The 20,252-nt window shown below is 40.8% G+C and overlaps 1 protein-coding gene across 1 annotated transcript in view; it reads right to left on the bottom strand.

The window, feature by feature from the left end:
• Positions 1 to 20,252, bottom strand: part of SEMA5B (semaphorin 5B) — a 323,405-nt gene that overhangs the window by 229,792 nt on the left and 73,361 nt on the right. Inside the window, exon 2 of the mRNA XM_063429186.1 lies at positions 4,667 to 4,726. The gene's annotated coding sequence lies outside the window, so the exon portion shown is untranslated. The remainder of the gene's footprint in view (positions 1 to 4,666; positions 4,727 to 20,252) is intronic.

Raw genomic sequence — 20,252 nt, 5'->3', positions numbered from 1 at the left:
ATTGAGGCCCTGCTCAGTGAGTTTACATGTTAGAAGGAGTGGGGTATAGTGACACAGTAACAGAGGGATTGAGGGCCCTGCTCAGTGAGTTTACATGTTAGAGGGCATGGGGTATAGTAACACAGTAACAGAGGGATTGAGGGCTCTGCTCAATGAGCTTACATGTTAGAAGGAGTGGGTTATAGTGACACAGTAACAGAGGGATTGAGGGCCTGCTCAGTGAGTTTACATGCTAGAGGGAGTGGGGTATAGTGACACAGTAACAGAGGGATTGAGGGCCCTGCTCAGTGAGCTTACATGTTAGAGGGAGTGGGGTATAGTGACAGTAACAGAGGGATTGAGGGCCTTGCTCAGTGAGTTTACATGTTCGAGGGAGTGGGGTATAGTGACACAGTAACAGAGGGATTGAGGGCCCTGCTCAGTGAGTTTACATGTTAGAGGGAATGGGGTATAGTAACACAGTAACAGAGGGATTGAGGGCTCTGCTCAATGAGCTTACATGTTAGAAGGAGTGGGTTATAGTGACACAGTAACAGAGGGATTGAGGGCCTGCTCAGTGAGTTTACATGCTAGAGGGAGTGGGGTATAGTGACACAGTAACAGAGGGATTGAGGGCCCTGCTCAGTGAGCTTACATGTTAGAGGGAGTGGGGTATAGTGACACAGTAACAGAGGGATTGAGGGCCCTGCTCAGTGAGTTTACATGTTCGAGGGAGTGGGGTATAGTGACACAGTAACAGAGGGATTGAGGGCCCTGCTCAGTGAGCTTACATGTTAGAGGGAGTGGGGTATAGTGACACAGTAACAGAGGGATTGAGGGCCCTGCTCAGGGAGTTTACATGTTAGAGGGAGTGGGGTATAGTGACACAGTAACAGAGGGATTGAGGGCCTGCTCAGTGAGTTTACATGTTAGAGGGAGTGGGGTATAGTGACACAGTAACAGAGGGATTGAGGGCCTGCTCAGTGAGTTTACATGTTCGAGGGAGTGGGGTATAGTGACACAGTAACAGAGGGATTGAGGGCCTGCTCAGTGAGTTTACATGTTAGAGGGAGTGGGGTATAGTGACACAGTAAAGAAGGGATTGAGGGCCCTGCTCAGTGAGTTTACATGTTAGAGGGAGTGGGGTATAGTGACACAGTAACAGAGGGAGTGAGGGCCCTTCTCAGTGAGTTTACATGCTAGTGGGAGTGGGGTATAGTGACACAGTAACAGAGGGATTGAGGGCCTGCTCAGTGAGCTTACATGTTAGAGGGAGTGGGGTATAGTGACAGTAACAGAGGGATTGAGGGCCCTGCTCAGTGAGTTTACATGTTAGAGGGAGTGGGGTAGAGTGACACAGTAACAGAGGGATTGAGGGCCTGCTCAGTGAGTTTACATGTTAGAGGGAGTGGGGTAGAGTGACACAGTAACAGAGGGATTGAGGTCCTGCTCAGTGAGTTTACATGTTAGAGGGAGTGCGGTATAGTGACAGTAACAGAGGGATTGAGGCCCTGCTCAGTGAGCTTACATGTTAGAGGGAGTGGGGTATAGTGACACAGTAACAGAGGGATTGAGGGCCTGCTCAGTGAGCTTACATGTTAGAGGGAGTGGGGTATAGTGACACAGTAACAGAGGGATTGAGGTCCTGCTCAGTGAGTTTACATGTTAGAGGGAGTGGGGTATAGTGACAGTAACAGAGGGATTGAGGGCCCTGCTCAGTGAGCTTACATGTTAGAGGGAGTGGGGTATAGTGACACAGTAACAGAGGGATTGAGGGCCTGCTCAGTGAGTTTACATGTTAGAGGGAGTGGGGTATAGTGACACAGTAACAGAGGGATTGAGGGCCTGCTCAGTGAGGTTACATGCTAGAGGGAGTGGGGAATAGTGACACAAAAGGTAAGGGTAGGGGCAGAGAAGTAGATCGGTAGAATAGTATTCACTGAAGTGACTTAGTGTGTTTTTTGTTGTTGTTTTTTTAATGACAGTAGCCTTAGGGTAAATATGGCACAATTCATTTCCATCCCAAACTACGGCTAGACTCCTGCCTATAGCACTGTTAACAGTATTAGTGGCACCAGTGAATGGCCAATAACGCCGTAAATGCAAATAAAGTCCAACGCTGCTTAATGAGGTGTAACATTGTTTAGTAAACACTGAGCAAACTATGACATTTTCCTCTGCTTTGTTCTCCACCCCCGCTTTCCATCAATGGATAGGTGACCCACCCTGTCCTTCATCGGCCCCTCTGCTTCATGTGCCAAGAATTGTCAGCGAGGCAGTGATTGGCAGAACAATGGGGCGAGATACAGACAGGCAGGGTATAGGGTCTGTGTAATGCACCATGCAAAGTCTATAGAGAGCCAGAGTCCGTGTTAATTATTCCACAAAATAAAACTCGCTTTTCTTAACCCTCGCCTCTCTAGCCTTCATTATTAAAGTATAGATTTTGCTGAGTTTATCATTTTTATGCACCACCAACATTTTCTGCGGCTCTGTACAACAATAGCAAAACTTAGAATCGCAGAATTAATAACAATAAATTAAAAATTGTCTGCTCACTGTACAGCGCCACACTCTATGTTGGTGCTTTCTAAATAAAATAACACTTAAATGCAGGTCCAGGCTCTAGCTACATGTCCTCCCGTGGGACCTCGGCTGTGGGAAGGCCTGATTAATCCACCCACGGCAGACTAGGAGCTCAGGATTGAATGGAAGTGATAAACATGTTATTGAGCAGTAAATTCCAACGAGAACATTTTTTATTATGGAACGTTTTCTCAACCCTAGATTAGTCAAATTCAAATAATTATCAGGAACTGGGCATTAGGGAAGAAAGATACATCTCTATCTACAGTATCTATCTGTATATATAGAGTCTATCTATCTATCTATCTACATTTATTGCAGCCCAGTCTGTGTATCTGTGGAGAGCTCTGTATAGGACCAGTCTGTGTATCTGTGGAGAGATATTTTTAGTGACCAGTCTGTATCTGTGGAGAGATATTTTTAGTGACCAGTCTGTATCTGTGGAGAGATATTTTTAGTGACCAGTCTGTATCTGTGGAGAGATATTTTTAGTGACCAGTCTGTATCTGTGGAGAGATAGTTTTAGTGACCAGTCTGTATCTGTGGAGAGATAGTTTTAGTGACCAGTCCGTATCTGTGGAGAGATATTTTTAGTGACCAGTCTGTATCTGTGGAGAGATAATTTTAGTGACCAGTCTGTATCTGTGGAGAGATAGTTTTAGTGACCAGTCTGTATCTGTGGAGAGATAGTTTTAGTGACCAGTCTGTATCTGAGGAGAGATATTTTTAGTGACCAGTCTGTATCTGAGGAGAGATATTTTAAGTGACCAGTCTGTATCTGTGGAGAGAGATTTTTAGTGACCAGTCTGTATCTGTGGAGAGATATTTTTAGTGACCAGTCTGTATCTGTGGAGAGATATTTTTAGTGACCAGTCTGTATCTGTGGAGAGATAGTTTTAGTGACCAGTCTGTATCTGTGGAGAGATATTTTTAGTGACCAGTCTGTATCTGAGGAGAGAGATTTTTAGTGACCAGTCTGTATCTGTGGAGAGAGATTTTTAGTGACCATCTCTAGTCTTTATATACACCGCAATGTATATCCGGTGCATGGTTAGATCTGCCTGGGGCAGTGTGTGTTGTCAGTCTGTATTTCACATTGTGTCAGGGCTATTCACTAAGGAGATAATTGTCAGGAATTAAAAGTGAAATTAAAATGTATTTCAATTTCAGAATGAACTGGAAAACCTTTCTCCAGCCAGCCATGCTTAACGTTCGGCTATTTTGTCCCTAAATGTGAATTTCCCAGCAGTTCTCACATTGGTGAATAACCCTCTATGTGTATGTTTTATGTTTCCCTGTGGGTGTGCGTGTGCTCACTGTGAGAACGTGACACAATATGGAGATTATAATGGCAGATCGCCACGGCCAATATACAGGAGACCACCACAAACAGGACAAATGCAGTAAATCTCCAAGTAACGGAGCGTGAAGATACTCGCACATAATCAAATTACCTGAAAATGTTACAACCAAAACAAACACGGTGAACAAACAGCCGAGAAGGGGTATCTTTACAATTTACATTTTTTGATAGAAAAATTGGAAATTCCTGGTTAATTATCCAGAATTCGTGGCTTAGTAAATGACCCAGATTATCACACAACAAGCCCGTCCGATGTTCAACGCGCAGTAACCTGCCTGAAACTAGAAAACCTCTACAAACAGCCCGGGGTTTGTTTCTTTGTATTTAAAGACAGAATGCGAAAATAGAAATGCAAATTCGTTGTTTATGTCTAAACGTGAAAATGTTTTGTGCAACGCGCCTGAAAAGGAACGAACCTTTAATGTATTCTTTATTCAGGATAAATAAATAAACTTTCAACAATAAGCCCCACATCCATAGAAAAAGATAACATAAAGGAATCTTTCGGGAACAATGATTCATTCTCCGTTCTGGGTCTACCACGGATTTAACCATCTCAATGCTGGATTAAAGAATGCAGAGAGTTAAAGCTTGTTTGTAACTGAATACGGGAACAAAGACTTCAGTCCAAGAAGTGGAGACTAGGAAGGGGGCGGGGGGCCAGCTCCAGAGAAAGTTATTATTAAAGTCTGGGTCCAGTCAGAAAGAACAATAGATATATAACAAAAGCAAACTTACCAGATCCACATCACTAGGCTGTCATCTTCACGGCCAAAGTCGCCTACAAAATGCCGTAATCTGTAGGGAGACAGCAAAAGGAGAACGTGTGACACACAGCGAGCAATTGTCAGCATCTCACATTATTAGCATGATAAAGATGGCGCCATACAAACAGGCCCAGAGCCGGGATAGCTCTGGGAACCAAACATTGCCCAATTCACTTCAATCATAGAACTTATTTGGGTCTGGAAACAAGGGGTGGTAAATAATTATCTGGGGTCCCTCTGGATAACGAACAAGGATAAACAAGGTAAAGGTCAACAACAACAGGAGGTGTAAACAATAACAAGTGGTGTAAACAATAACAGGAGGAATAAACAATAACAAGAGATGTAAACAGTAACAAGAGGTGTAAACAATAACAGGAGGTGTAAACAATAACAGGAGATGTAAACAGTAACAAGAGGTGTAAACAATAACAGGAGGTGTAAACAATAACAGGAGATGTAAACAGTAACATGATGTATAAATAATAACAAGAGGTGTAAACAATAACAGGAGATGTAAACAGTAACATGAGGTGTAAACAATAACAGGAGGTGTAAACAATAACAAGATGTTCTCGAGATGAAAATATAATTTTGCCTCTTTATAAATCGCTGGTAAAACCACACCTTGTGCAATTTTGGGCACCTGTTCTAAAGAAGGATATCATGGCACTAGAAAAAGTGCAGAGACGAGTTACAAAATTGATAAAAGGAATGGAGCACTTCAGTTACGAAGAAAGGTTAAAGGACCACTCTAGTGCCAGGAAAGCATACTCGTTTTCCTGGCACTAGAGTGCCCTGAGGGTGCCCCCACCCTCAGGGACCCCCTCCCGCCCGGCTCTTGAAAGGGGAAAAGGGTTAAAACTTACCTTTTTCCAGTGCTGGGCGGAGAGATCTCCTCCTGCTCTCCTCCTCCGATCCTCCTCTTCTCCTCCCCGTCGGCTGAATGCGCACGCGCGGCAAGAGCTGCGCGCGCATTCAGCCGATCACATAGGAAAGCATTCATAATGCTTTCCTATGGACGCTGGCGTGCTCTCACTGTGATTTTCACAGTGAGAATCACGCAAGCGCCTCTAGCGGCTGTCAATGAGACAGCCACTAGAGGACATAGGGGGAAGGCTTAACACATTCATAAACATAGCAGTTTCTCTGAAACTGCTATGTTTATGAAAAAATGGGTTAACCCTAGAAGGACCTGGCACCCAGACCACCTCATTAAGCTGAAGTGGTCTGGGTGCCTGGAGTGGTCCTTTAAACAATTAAAATCTCTTCAGTTTGGAAAAACGGCGCCTGAGAGGGGATATGATAACATTATACAAATATATTCGGGGCCAGTACAAACCATTATCTGGAAATCTATTCATAAACAGGGCTATACATAGGACACGAGGTCACACATTTAGGCTGGAAGAAAGGAGATTTCATCTAAGGCAAAGAAAAGGTTTTTTTACAGTAAGAGCAATAAGGGTATGGGATTCTTTGCCTGAAGAGGTGGTTTTGTCAGAGTCCATACAGATGTTTAAACTGCAATTAGATAATTTTTTGCAAAAACATAACATACAGGGATACAATTTCTAATTAGTGGGATAATAGCTGCTTGATCCAAGGAGACATCTGACTGCTATTTTGGGGTCAAGAAGGAATTTTTTCCTATTTTGTTGCAAAATTGGAAGCGCTTCAGACTGGGTTTTTTGCCTTCTTTTGGATCAACAGCAAAAGCATATGTGAGGAAGGCTGAACTTGATGGACGCAAGTCTCTTTTCAGCTATGTAACTATGTAACTATGTAACTATGTAACTATGTAACTATGTGTAAACAGTAACAGGAGGTGTAAACAGTAACAGGAGGTGTAAACAGTAACAGGAGGTGTAAACAGTAACAGGAGGTGTAAACAATAACAAGAGGTGTAAACAGTAACAGGAGGTGTAAACAGTAACAGGAGGTGTAAACAGTAACAGGAGGTGTAAACAGTAACAGGAGGTGTAAACAGTAACAGGAGGTGTAAACAGTAACAGGAGGTGTAAACAGTAACAAGAGGTGTAAACAATAACAAGAGGTGTAAACAATAACAAGAGGTGTAAACAATAACAAGAGGTGTAAACAATAACAAGAGGTGTAAACAATAACAAGAGGTGTAAACAGTAACAGGAGGTGTAAACAGTAACAGGAGGTGTAAACAATAACAGGAGGTGTAAACAGTAACAAGAGGTGTAAACAGTAACAGGAGGTGTAAACAGTAACAGGAGGTGTAAACAGTAACAAGAGGTGTAAACAGTAACAGGAGGTGTAAACAGTAACAAGAGGTGTAAACAATAACAAGAGGTGTAAACAATAACAAGAGGTGTAAACAATAACAAGAGGTGTAAACAATAACAAGAGGTGTAAACAGTAACAGGAGGTGTAAACAGTAACAGGAGGTGTAAACAATAACAGGAGGTGTAAACAGTAACAGGAGGTGTAAACAGTAACAAGAGGTGTAAACAATAACAAGAGGTGTAAACAATAACAAGAGGTGTAAACAATAACAAGAGGTGTAAACAATAACAAGAGGTGTAAACAGTAACAGGAGGTGTAAACAGTAACAGGAGGTGTAAACAGTAACAAGAGGTGTAAACAGTAACAGGAGGTGTAAACAGTAACAGGAGGTGTAAACAGTAACAAGAGGTGTAAACAGTAACAGGAGGTGTAAACAGTAACAGGAGGTGTAAACAGTAACAAGAGGTGTAAACAGTAACAGGAGGTGTAAACAGTAACAGGAGGTGTAAACAGTAACAAGAGGTGTAAACAGTAACAGGAGGTGTAAACAGTAACAGGAGGTGTAAACAGTAACAAGAGGTGTAAACAATAACAAGATGTGTAAACAGTAACAGGAGGTGTAAACAGTAACAGGAGGTGTAAACAGTAACAAGAGGTGTAAACAATAACAAGATGTGTAAACAGTAACAGGAGGTGTAAACAGTAACAGGAGGTGTAAACAGTAACAGGAGGTGTAAACAGTAACAAGAGGTGTAAACAGTAACAGGAGGTGTAAACAGTAACAGGAGGTGTAAACACTAACAGGAGGTGTAAACAATAACAGGAGGTGTAAACAGTAACAAGAGGTGTAAACAATAACAAGATGTGTAAACAGTAACAGGAGGTGTAAACAGTAACAGGAGGTGTAAACAATAACAAGATGTGTAAACAGTAACAGGAGGTGTAAACAGTAACAAGAGGTGTAAACAATAACAAGATGTGTAAACAGTAACAGGAGGTGTAAACAGTAACAGGAGGTGTAAACAGTAACAAGAGGTGTAAACAGTAACAGGAGGTGTAAACAGTAACAGGAGGTGTAGAAGAGCCAGGAGTTGACTTTTTGGCCACCACTGATTCTTTCTGAAACCGGACAAGTTTACATCAGAAGGTGATTTAATGCGATAAATATCTCAACTGGATACACAATGAGCAAAGATTATCATATTGATCAATAATGGGACACACGGCACTTATCAATAGCACTAGAAACCGGGACTGAGCCCCAATACTAGACACCGGCACTGAGCCCCAATACTAGACACCGGCACTGAGCCCCAATACTAGACACTGGCACTGAGCCCCAATACTAGAAACCGGCACTGAGCCCCAATACTAGACACCGGCACTGAGCCCCAATACTAGACACCGGCACTGAGCCCCAATACTAGACACCGGCACTGAGCCCCAATACTAGACACTGGCACTGAGCCCCAATACTAGACACCGGCACTGAGCCCCAATACTAGACACTGGCACTGAGCCCCAATACTAGACACCGGCACTGAGCCCCAATACTAGACACCGGCACTGAGCCCCAATACTAGACACTGGCACTGAGCCCCAATACTAGACACTGGCACTGAGCCCCAATACTAGACACTGGCACTGAGCCCCAATACTAGAAACCGGCACTGAGCCCCAATACTAGACACTGGCACTGAGCCCCAATACTAGACACTGGCACTGAGCCCCAATATTAAACACCAGCAGTAATCACTAGCACTGACCATTGCATAGTTTTTTGTTGTTGTTTTTTTTAATTCTTTATTTTTGAATGACAATATGTGATAACAAGAAGTTGTGACCTGGCTTGTGCACAAGCCGATAGATACATAGCATGAAACAACGATGTTACAAAACTGGGTTACGTACAGATCAATGCGATGACTGACTTATCGGAACAGGCTTGTCGCATAAGGTTGTCGGGTAGAATAGGTCAACCTTCAGATAATGTCATGGTTTTTATTTTTTATTATGCGTTATCATGGTCGCAGATGGTAGGCTAGGTAGAGGGTATTGGGTTGCCGCCAAGGACGGTGGGCCCTGTGCATTTGCAGATTATGTGTACATAGGTTTTTTAAATGAAATATGTAACATTTTAAAAAAATGAATAATGAATAAATAATTAATAAATGATGGAGCCTTGTTAACAGCCAAATATCTAAACACCATGAGGTGTGTCCAACCATATAGATTATTGTTCTCACAGCTGTGACATGTCCTACTCTATGAACCCATGTGTTTCACGAGGAACCAGTAATGTTTGAAATCGAAGCTGTAATCTGATTGGCTGCTTGGTGTTTTCATCCAATCAGAACACAGCTATATTTCAGATCATACTCAGTAACCAAAATGGATACATATAGTTTATAATGGCAGCCTGCGATTTAATGACACTTTGTCATTATCAAAGTAAAAAAGCAAAGTTTCATAACTTTTGAGGAAATATTTGAACTTTTCTAAATGTATTCTGTTACCTAAGACAAGACTCACTTTTGTTTAAACACCTTGTAGGTTAAAGTATAAGTGGCACAAATCCTTTGAATTTTGCTGAAAAATCATATCCTTGTTTGGGCTTTACGCCCCGATTCCCCCAGGTACCCTCAGCTGAAGGTCATAGCTGGAGTCAACCTGTGATTCCTTAAATCCATCCATCTATATATAGATCCAACATCCTTCTGTTTTGTAACCACAGTAAAGATTTATTCCCACGAATAAGACTGTTTTGGGGCCGTGCCCCGCTGCCTGTTTATTTTGGATTAGATGTGATGTGAAAATATCCAGGCAGAGAGCGCAGTGCGTTCTGAAAACCTCTGATAACCGAGGTGGGACTCTGCTTCACTCTGCAAGTCATGGCTTATATCTTTGTATCAGTACGGAAAAAACAACAAACACTAGAAACCAGGAACGCAGAATTAATATCACTGTATTTACTGGTAACGCTGTAACATATTCCACTCAGTGTGCCCGGGACTTCGTATACCACCCAGGGACTCAGTGTGCCAGGGACCAAGTATACCAGTGACCGAGTATGCCAGGGATTCAGTATGCCAACGACCCAGTATGCCATGGACCAAGTATGCCAGGAACACAGTATGCCATGGACCAAGTATGCCAGGGATTCAGTATGCCAGGGACCCAGTATGCCAGGGACCCAGTATGCCAGGGTCCCAGTATGCCAGGGTCCCAGTATGCCAGGGTCCCAGTATGCCAGGGACCCAATATGCCAGGGACCCAATATGCCAGGGACCCAGTATGCCAGGGATTCAGTATGCCAGGGACCCAGTATGCCAGGGACCCAGTATGCCAGGGTCCCAGTATGCCAGGGTCCCAGTATGCCAGGGTCCCAGTATGCCAGTGACCCAGTATGCCAGGGTCCCAGTATGCCAGGGACCCAGTATGCCAGGGACCCAGTATGCCAGGGATCCAGTATGCCAGGGATCCAGTAAACCATGGACCAAGTATGCCAGGGACCCAGTATGCCAGGGACCCAGTATGCCAGGGACCCAGTATGCCAGGGACCCAGTATGCCAGGGACCCAGTATGCCAGGGACCAAGTATGCCAGGGACACAGTATGCCATGGACCCAGTATGCTAGTGACCCAGTACGCCAGTATACCAGGGACCCAGTGTGCCTGGGACTCAATGTGCCAGGGATCCAGTATGTCAGGGAGCCAGTATGTCAGGAACCCAGTATTCCAGGGATTCTGTATGCCAGGGACCCAGGACGCCAGCATACCAGGGACCCAGTATATCAGGGACCCAGTATGCTAGGGACCCAGTATGCCAGGGATTCAGTACGCCAGTATACCAGGGACCCAGTATGCCAGCATACCAGGGACCCAGCGTGCCAGGGACCGAGTATGCCAGGAGGACAGTATGCTAGGGACCCATTACGCCAGTATGCCAGGGACCCAGTATGCCAGGGATTTACTATGCCAGGGACCCAGTACTCCAGTATACCAGGGACCCAGTATGTCAGGGACCCAGTATGCCAGGGACCCAGTACACCAGTATGCCAGGGACCCAGTATGCCAAGGACCCAGTACGCCAGTATGCCAGGGACCCAGTACTCCAGTATACCAGGGACCCAGTATGTCAGGGACCCAGTACACCAGTATGCCAGGGACCCAGTACTCCAGTATGCCAGGGACCCAGTACTCCAGTATGCCAGGGACCCAATAAGCCAGGGACCCATCATGCCAGTATGCCAGGGACCCAATAAGCCAGGGACCCATCATGCCAGTATGCCAGGGGCCCAGTATGCCAGTGATCCAGTCTGTCAGGGACTCCGTACACCAGTATGCCAGGGATCCAGTATGTCAGGGACTCAGTATGCCATCTGTGTGAAATTGACAGATTCATTTATAAACCCATTACAATTGGGCGCTTTGTGAATATAACTCACTGTATGGTGCATGCAGCCCGACCATCCATGAGAACACGGTTAGTGCAAGCTTCGACACCTGATGGATAACTTCACAGAGGATCTAAGCATGGGTGCACCACTTCCAAATCTCCAATACAAATCTAGTAATAACCCCTCCACGTCAATACATTTCATTCTGACAAAGCATTTCTCTAAACCGGCTCTTCTCAAGCTGCAGTGAGGCTTCTGTTCTGTTTAACTTTATCTTTTATCATGGAAACAAAGGCAATAGAAAGTTTTTGTCACTTTACAGACAAGAAATAATTGTATATTTTTTTATTTTAGACGCGTGTGAGAATTTGTGATGTTCCGCTGAGAGCTTCTTCGTTATTGATATATTGGTTTCACGTTTTAGTTTATATAATTTGCAAACTGTAGGATAAGCAAGCGGTTTACTCCGGCCTGAAGTTCGCTTTAAGCAAATCTCTTTTATGGAGCAATCTATCATCGAAAGAGCGGAGAGGCTAAACGCTTTGATGGAAGCAATATGCTGGGTGTCTCATGCCGCTTCTTGATGCCGATACACCGCGCTTTGTGAGTCGTGTCACTAAGAGGGAATCGCAGCCGTCGTGTCATTTTATATAATTTGCCAAACCATCTGGTGCGGCCATTACATAAAGCCTCCTGTCTGCTACTGATTAGGCAGCTGAATTAACACCCATCGTAAGGCAATACAAAACTCAGGGCTGTTTATCTTCCCCCGAACCGTCCATCTTGTTATTAAACATTCAGCGCCATCTCTTTGGTTATAGCGGTAATTAGAACGGCAATGAAGCAAATGCTTTTAAAGGCAAATAAATGCAACCAAAAAGACTGGATTAATGGATAATGGCAATTTGTAAACCGTCACAATTACGGTATGTCTGGTTTTATATTACACGCGCACTTACATAGTTACATAGCTGAAAAGAGACGTGCGTCCATCAAGTTCACAATGTCTCACATCTGTTTTTGCGGTTGATCCAAAAGAAGGCAAAAAAACAAACACAGTTGGAAGTGTTTTGCAATTTTTCAACAAACTAGAAAAAAAATCCTTCTCGACCCCAGAATGGTAGTCAGTTATCTCCCTGGATCAAGCAGCTATTACCCCACTAATTAGAAACTATATCCCTGTATGTTGTGTTTTTGCAAGTATTTATCCAATTGCAGTTTAAACATCTGTACAGACTCTGATAAAACCAATATTTAACCCGCGTTCCGGGTATTTATAGCTCTATTTTCTACCCGCGTTCTGGGTATTTACGGCTCTATATTCTACCCGCGTTCTGGGTATTTACGGCTCTATATTCTACCCGCGTTCCGGGTATTTACTGCTCTATATTCTGCCCGCGTTCTGGGTATTTACTGCTCTATATTCTGCCCGCGTTCTGGGTATTTACTGCTCTATATTCTACCCGCGTTCTGGGTATTTACTGCTCTATATTCTACCCGCGTTCTGGGTATTTACTGCTCTATATTCTGCCCGCGTTCTGGGTATTTACTGCTCTATATTCTGCCCGTGTTCTGGGTATTTACTGCTCTATATTCTGCCCGCGTTCTGGGTATTTACTGCTCTATATTCTGCCCGCGTTCTGGGTATTTACTGCTCTATATTCTACCCGCGTTCTGGGTATTTACGGCTCTATATTCTGCCCGCATTCCGGGTATTTACTGCTTTGTATATTACTTCTATCCCACCCACTAGCTGTACAGAATGTAGACCTTCAGAAGATAACAAGCCAAATTAAATGTGAGAAACTTGATTACTCCATTTTAAATTTATCTCCGAATGCCTTAGGCACAAACTTAACAAGAAATAAATCTAATTGTTTTTGTTTTCAATAAACTGGAAATAAAATGCAATTGTTCGCAAAACATGAAAAATTTGTCATTTTAAGACTACGGTGAAGGCATTGTGGGCTTAATGTTTTAAAACCGTGTACCCCACATGAACAGCCGAACTTTACTAATATGGCAAAACATCCTTAAATATGCAACTAAGACACGATGGCGGCTGAGCGTCCGTCATGCTTACTGAGCTGGGTGACTTTAATTAATGCACAGCTATGGCACAGAGAAGGTATATCAAAGGCCGTAAAAAGCTAATTTTATTGAACATTAATTTTTATTATATTACCTATACAATAAAGCACACTACAGGGCGTGGATGTGAAATCGCCACTCCCCAAGAAAAGTTTAAAACCACTTTAGTGTCTGCTGCTACATGGTGTCCGTATTGTAACATGAAACAAGGAATGAATTGCCTTAGTGTAACAATAGTGAAATGCTGGAACCTGCAAGCGATCTATACTGAAACCAAATCCTATCAGATATATTGAGACTTATTTAAAGGGAAATCAACACTGAGAATCCAGCCCTATGTATTAAAGGAACACTATACAAACGTACCCCTGACACTATAGTCTGCATGTGGCATTTTAGCTCCGTTTGTGCTTAAAAGGTGATTTTACTCATGCTTTCTACGCACCGCGACGGTCTCACCATGGCCAGCACAGCCTCCATGGCTGAGGTCATCAAGGTTGATGATCCCATAGGATAGGATTATTATTATTATTGCCATTTATATAGCGCCAACAGATTCCGTAGCGCTTTACAATATTCACAGCAAAACGTTGCGCTGGCCAATCAGCATCTCCTCAGAGATGTATTGAGTCCCTGCATCTCAATGGGGAACATTCAGTGTCTCTATACAGATCGTGGAGACACTGAACGTAGGTGCTGCGACTAGGAATCGCCTCTAGTGGCCGTCTGAGTGACTGCGCCTATAGGTTTTACTAGCCAGAAATTCTCTCTACATTAAGCTGTATACCGTACATTATACATTAAGCTATGTACTGTACATTAAGCTGTATACCGTACATTATACATTAAGCTATGTACTGTACATTAAGCTGTATGCTGTACATTACGCTGTATGCTGTTCATTAAGCTGTATATGTACATTAAGCTGTATATTATACATTAAGCTGTATACCATACATTAAGCTGTATACCATACATTAAGCTGTATGCCGTACAATAAGCTGTATATTAAGCTGTATACGTACAATAAGCTGTATTCCGTAAATTAAGCTGTATATTATACATTAAGCTGAATACGTACATTAAGCTGTGTACTGTACATTAAGCTGTATATTATACATTAAGCTGTATACCGTACATTAAGCTGTATACTATACAATAAGCTGTATACCATACATTAAGCTGTATAGCATACATTAAGCTGTATATTAAGCTGTATACGTACATTAAGCTGTATATTATACATCAAGCTGTATACCATACATTAAGCTATATACTGTACATTAAGCTGTATACCGTACATTAAGCTGTATACCGTACAATAAGCTGTATACTATACATTAAGCTGTATACCATACATTAAGCTGTGTACTGTACATTAAGCTGTAGTGGTTCTGGTGACTATAGTGTCCCTTTAATACAAACTACCTTGCAGAGCAGTAGAGTCCATAGGCTTTTATTATAATAATATAATGTTTGGTTTATTATAAAGAATATTGTGGGTTTTGGTTAATTGCATTTTTACCAGTGTAAAGTTTTAATGTCAATATCCCTTTAAAGCAAACAATATCTGGGATTTGTTTAACTGCCCGTTTGGTTAATTTCCTGGTTTATTAACCTATTCGATGCTGGTAGAGAGGACACATACACACTTAATAAGACAGGTATTACAAACACATATATTATGGTGACCTGGTGCTTAAATCTATAGATTAGGACAGTACGATAGGTTTATCCTGTAATGAGAAAGTCGAGTTACTGCTTAATTTAACGAAACGCATTAAATTTTCGCATTATGAATAATATCTTCAGTTCGACTTTGTTTAAAGCACGCGAAGCCCTTCGGAGACCTAGCAGTAACTAAAGCTTTGGAAAATACAACCCTACGAGAGGAAGGATTCAGACTTAAATTACAAAATTCACTGAAAGGAAAAATTACTTCTGTGAATTGGGACACGGTCTTTGTTTTTCAAAAATATTACACACAAGGTCGAGGCACAGATTAATTCTGTAAAGATTGATGGAGTCTGATTGATACGGCCTCTTGATTAGTTCTGATCTAACCCTCTCGCCATTGTATAATAAAAATCAAACATCCTACAGGGGAACGGCCTCGGTTTGATGCAATTTCTACTCGATAAATAACAGTTTAAAGAAAATCGATCGCCGTACGGAGGGTTTAGTGAAATAAAAATACATATAAATGGAACCTGTGTCTGGAACTCAATATTTTTACTCAAAATGTTCCATTCACAGGGCTCCTTCCATCACAACTGAGTATGGCGGGAGACAAGCCCTTTCCTATGTTATACTCGCTGACTGTTAACTATATGCTAATGGATCGCTTGGCGTCATGGAAGGTTTCATGCACATTATGCTGTATAATTCCACTTAAACATAGAATGTTTTACACACACTGTAAAGTAGGGGTCTCAAAGTACCAGCCCACCCTAAATATTTTCCTGCGGACTGGGCAATCCCGGTAAACAGAGGAATGTTTAGGGGGTTTTCTTCATTTGTTTTATTGCCAGACAGGAAAATACATTATTAGAAAAAATATGACGTCATAAATGTAAATAGATAAATCAGGCATTTGTTGGAATAAATGAGTTGTATAAGAAACACACTGAAACATATCATGCACATATTATTTATCATCACCCATTATGATGCATGTGATTGCTTTGTTTGACACTCGGCATCTGATGGCTGTGAGAATGGTTTTCCTGCTCTGTGTTTGGCTGTCTGTATATTTCATGACTCGATCAGCACTGAATGTCATCATGCCGCAATTTAAAAAAAAAAATATTTGTAAAAATTGAAATCTAAGATTGTCCAAATATTGAAACAGATAATGGAGAAATGAATCCAGTGATACATTTAATTCTTCCATACGTGATTCACTCATTTGGATAAATGTGAAAAATTGGTACCTGCATGTGGCATTACCACATTTAAGGGTACCAAAATCCTTTAGTATGATATCTCACATATGGGATACCAATCTGGGGAGTTATCTAGTAAAACAGCTAATTAGGTCAGAGGTTGCACAATGTCATTCGTCCAAACCAAAAACAGACACGAAAATGTTGGACAAATTTTGTCCGAACGGTCAGAGAATGAATCTCTATTCGGACAAGCTGATTTTTTCACTGTGCACATTATCAAACAATAAAAACTATATTGACGTAACTCTCTATGGGCTTCTAAAAGCAGGCCAGTTTTGCTTTTAAATTCTAGATATGTTTTAACAGTTTATTTATGATAATCTGAAGTAGACGTGACAACTTGCCACTTGACTCATTCTGCGCCCCCACTGATCTTTATTCCACTCCCCCATATCTGAACTAGAAACGTCAGAACCCTACCGAAACCCCGGTTTATAGGCAACAAAAAGGTTAACCACAACTTCGAACATTTTCCGCAGCCCCCAAACTTTCCCAAACAAGTGCTAATTACTGCCAGTTATCTCAAGTGAATTTAATTTTACAAGCAACCCCTTCACCAGAGATTTTTTTTGTAATCCATCAAGAAAGATTTCTTTCATTAGACAATCAGCCGAAACGGCACAATACAAATTAAAGAGTGCTAATCATCACTCTGCGTTTCTCCCCATTGTTCCAGAGACAGCAGGAGACGTGCTTTGTTACAACGCGGTTACCTCGATCTGTGCAGAGAAGACCTGCCGCTGTTGCAAAGTGGTTATTTTGTTCCAGATGAGAGGTTTGGGGCAGTATTTATTCACAAGAGGGTAAAAATAACCTTATTTACATCCTCCTGAAATGTTCCCTTCAATGCACCTCAAGTTTAAGTAAATCACACACCTGCCAGTCCTGAACTTATTATCAGATAATGGTCACTGCGAGTGGGAAAGTCTGGAGTCACCATGGTAACTGATTTATTTGTATTTATATTTTGTGCTAAACCTTCAGAATGTGCTTCCCGCGAGTCGCTGATTGCACTTGTCAATCTTTGCACGATACAATAACAGCATGCCGCCCTGCCAAGAGTTTGTCTAATAATGGCAGAATCAAAGGCTAATTTGGGAAGTTCGAAGAAGCATTTCATTTCTGATGAAATATTGGCCTTTTAAAATCCTGACTGGGCGTCGTCACCGGAGATTCTGGAAAGACGAAAGAATATGGAACAAAGAATGTTTAAACTTAAAGGGTGACGGAGACCTTTCGTGTCCGTCACAATACAAAATTAAAAATTTAGACAAATCCAGATACGTAAGAAAGAAGTTCTGTGAGCTCTTGATTATATATTTCCTGCTGCCGGGAGACCTGCGTATTCGAGAAAGTAGAGGAAACTACCGCTGTATTCCGATTGGCTGAGAGAATTCAGCTACATTGTAGATCACGGCCATTGACCAGACGATGCACAGAGGGGTCAAATCGATGGAAATGGAGCAATATTAATGAAAATAGACAATTTATAGAACTTTTCAGCAGATCTTTTACCTTCTGTTCAAATGCTTTTGTAGCCGAGAAAAGCTAACCTGACGCTTTGCTGGCTTTTCCCATGAATATAATCATAACCTTGAATACAGATGGTTCATGGACACGCTGTGTATAAACACAAACACTAACACTTCAGTAACTTCATTCTGTTTGTTTTTGGGCTTTTTTGTAATTCTGTTTATTACCGGCCAATCTCCATGTTGTATTAAACTCGGGGGTCTCTTTGGTGGAGTCTGGTGTGACTGGTGTGTTTCTTAGGAAGGTATTTAGAAATGCCCGGTGCCCGGCATGCAGAATACAGTGCATTGATGGACACGGTGTAATCTGTAAATCATGTATCCATCAGGAGTCACGCTGTCTGCTGGTTCCTGTAACAGATGGCATTAAGTGGGCATCCTGTCCCTCCCACATGTCCTTCCCTGGCAGACGGCTCAGTCTCCATTGCTGGCACACAGATTGTCATCATTGTCATTGCTGCTTTGTATCAGACATGTCCTGTTCTAAGTGCAGAGAATATCAGGGGGAAAAAAGATCAGAAATGCCCTCTGTTTATACCTACCTGGCGTTTAACCCTGATAGTATTGCAATCTTAACCTTTTAATGTCCTTTTACAAAGAATCCTGCGTAAAATTAACCAAACAATACTGATAACTAATACTCTGTTACTAAATACGCATGACTTCACTGATGATTAATACTCTGTTACTAAATATCTATTACTATACGGATTACTAATACTCTGTTACTAAATATCCATTACTATACGGATTACTAATACTCTGTTACTAAATATCCGACACTTTACTGATTACTAATACTCTGTTACTAAATATCCATTACTATACTGATTACTAATACTCTGTTACTAAATATCCATTACTATACTGATTATTAATACTCTGTTACTAAATATCCATTACTATACTGATTATTAATACTCTGTTATTAAATATCCATTACTATACTGATTACTAATACTCTGTTACTAAATATCTATTACTATACTGATTACTAATACTCTGTTACTAAATATCCATTACTATACTGATTACTAATACTCTGTTACTAAATATCTATTACTATACTGATTACTAATACTCTGTTACTAAATATCCATTACTATACTGATTACTAATACTCTGTTACTAAATATCCATTACTGATTATTAATACTCTGTTACTAAATATCCATTACTATACTGATTACTAATACTCTGTTACTAAATATCCATTACTATACTGATTACTAATACTCTGTTACTAAACATCCATTACGGATTACTAATACTCTGTTACTAAATATCCATTACTATACTGATTACTAATACTCTGTTACTAAATATCTATTACTATACTGATTACTAATACTCTGTTACTAAATATCCATTACTATACTGATTACTAATACTCTGTTACTAAATATCCATTACTGTACTGATTACTAATACTCTGTTACTAAATATCCATTACTATACTGATTACTAATACTCTGTTACTAAATATCCATTACTGATTATTAATACTCTGTTACTAAATATCCATTACTATACTGATTACTAATACTCTGTTACTAAATATCCATTACTATACTGATTATTAATACTCTGTTATTAAATATCCGACACTATACTGATTACTAATACTCTGTTACTAAATATCTTACTATACTGATTACTAATACTCTGTTACTAAATACCCATTACTATACTGATTACTAATACTCTGTTACTAAATATCTATTACTATACTGATTACTAATACTCTGTTACTAAATATCCATTACTATACTGATTACTAATACTCTGTTACTAAATATCCATTACTGATTATTAATACTCTGTTACTAAATATCCATTACTATACTGATTACTAATACTCTGTTACTAAATATCCATTACTATACTGATTACTAATACTCTGTTACTAAACATCCATTACGGATTACTAATACTCTGTTACTAAATATCCATTACTATACTGATTACTAATACTCTGTTACTAAATATCTATTACTATACTGATTACTAATACTCTGTTACTAAATATCCATTACTGTACTGATTACTAATACTCTGTTACTAAATATCCATTACTATACTGATTACTAATACTCTGTTACTAAATATCCATTACTGATTATTAATACTCTGTTACTAAATATCCATTACTATACTGATTACTAATACTCTGTTACTAAATATCTATTACTATACTGATTACTAATACTCTGTTACTAAATACCCATTACTATACTGATAACTAATACTCTGTTACTAAATATCCATTACTATACGGATTACTAATACTCTGTTACTAAATATCCATTACTATACTGATTATTAATACTC

The sequence above is a fragment of the Pelobates fuscus genome, chromosome 8, assembly GCF_036172605.1.
Source record: "Pelobates fuscus isolate aPelFus1 chromosome 8, aPelFus1.pri, whole genome shotgun sequence".
Lineage (NCBI taxonomy): Eukaryota > Metazoa > Chordata > Amphibia > Anura > Pelobatidae > Pelobates > Pelobates fuscus.
This window is presented reverse-complemented; position numbering and strand designations above follow the sequence as displayed.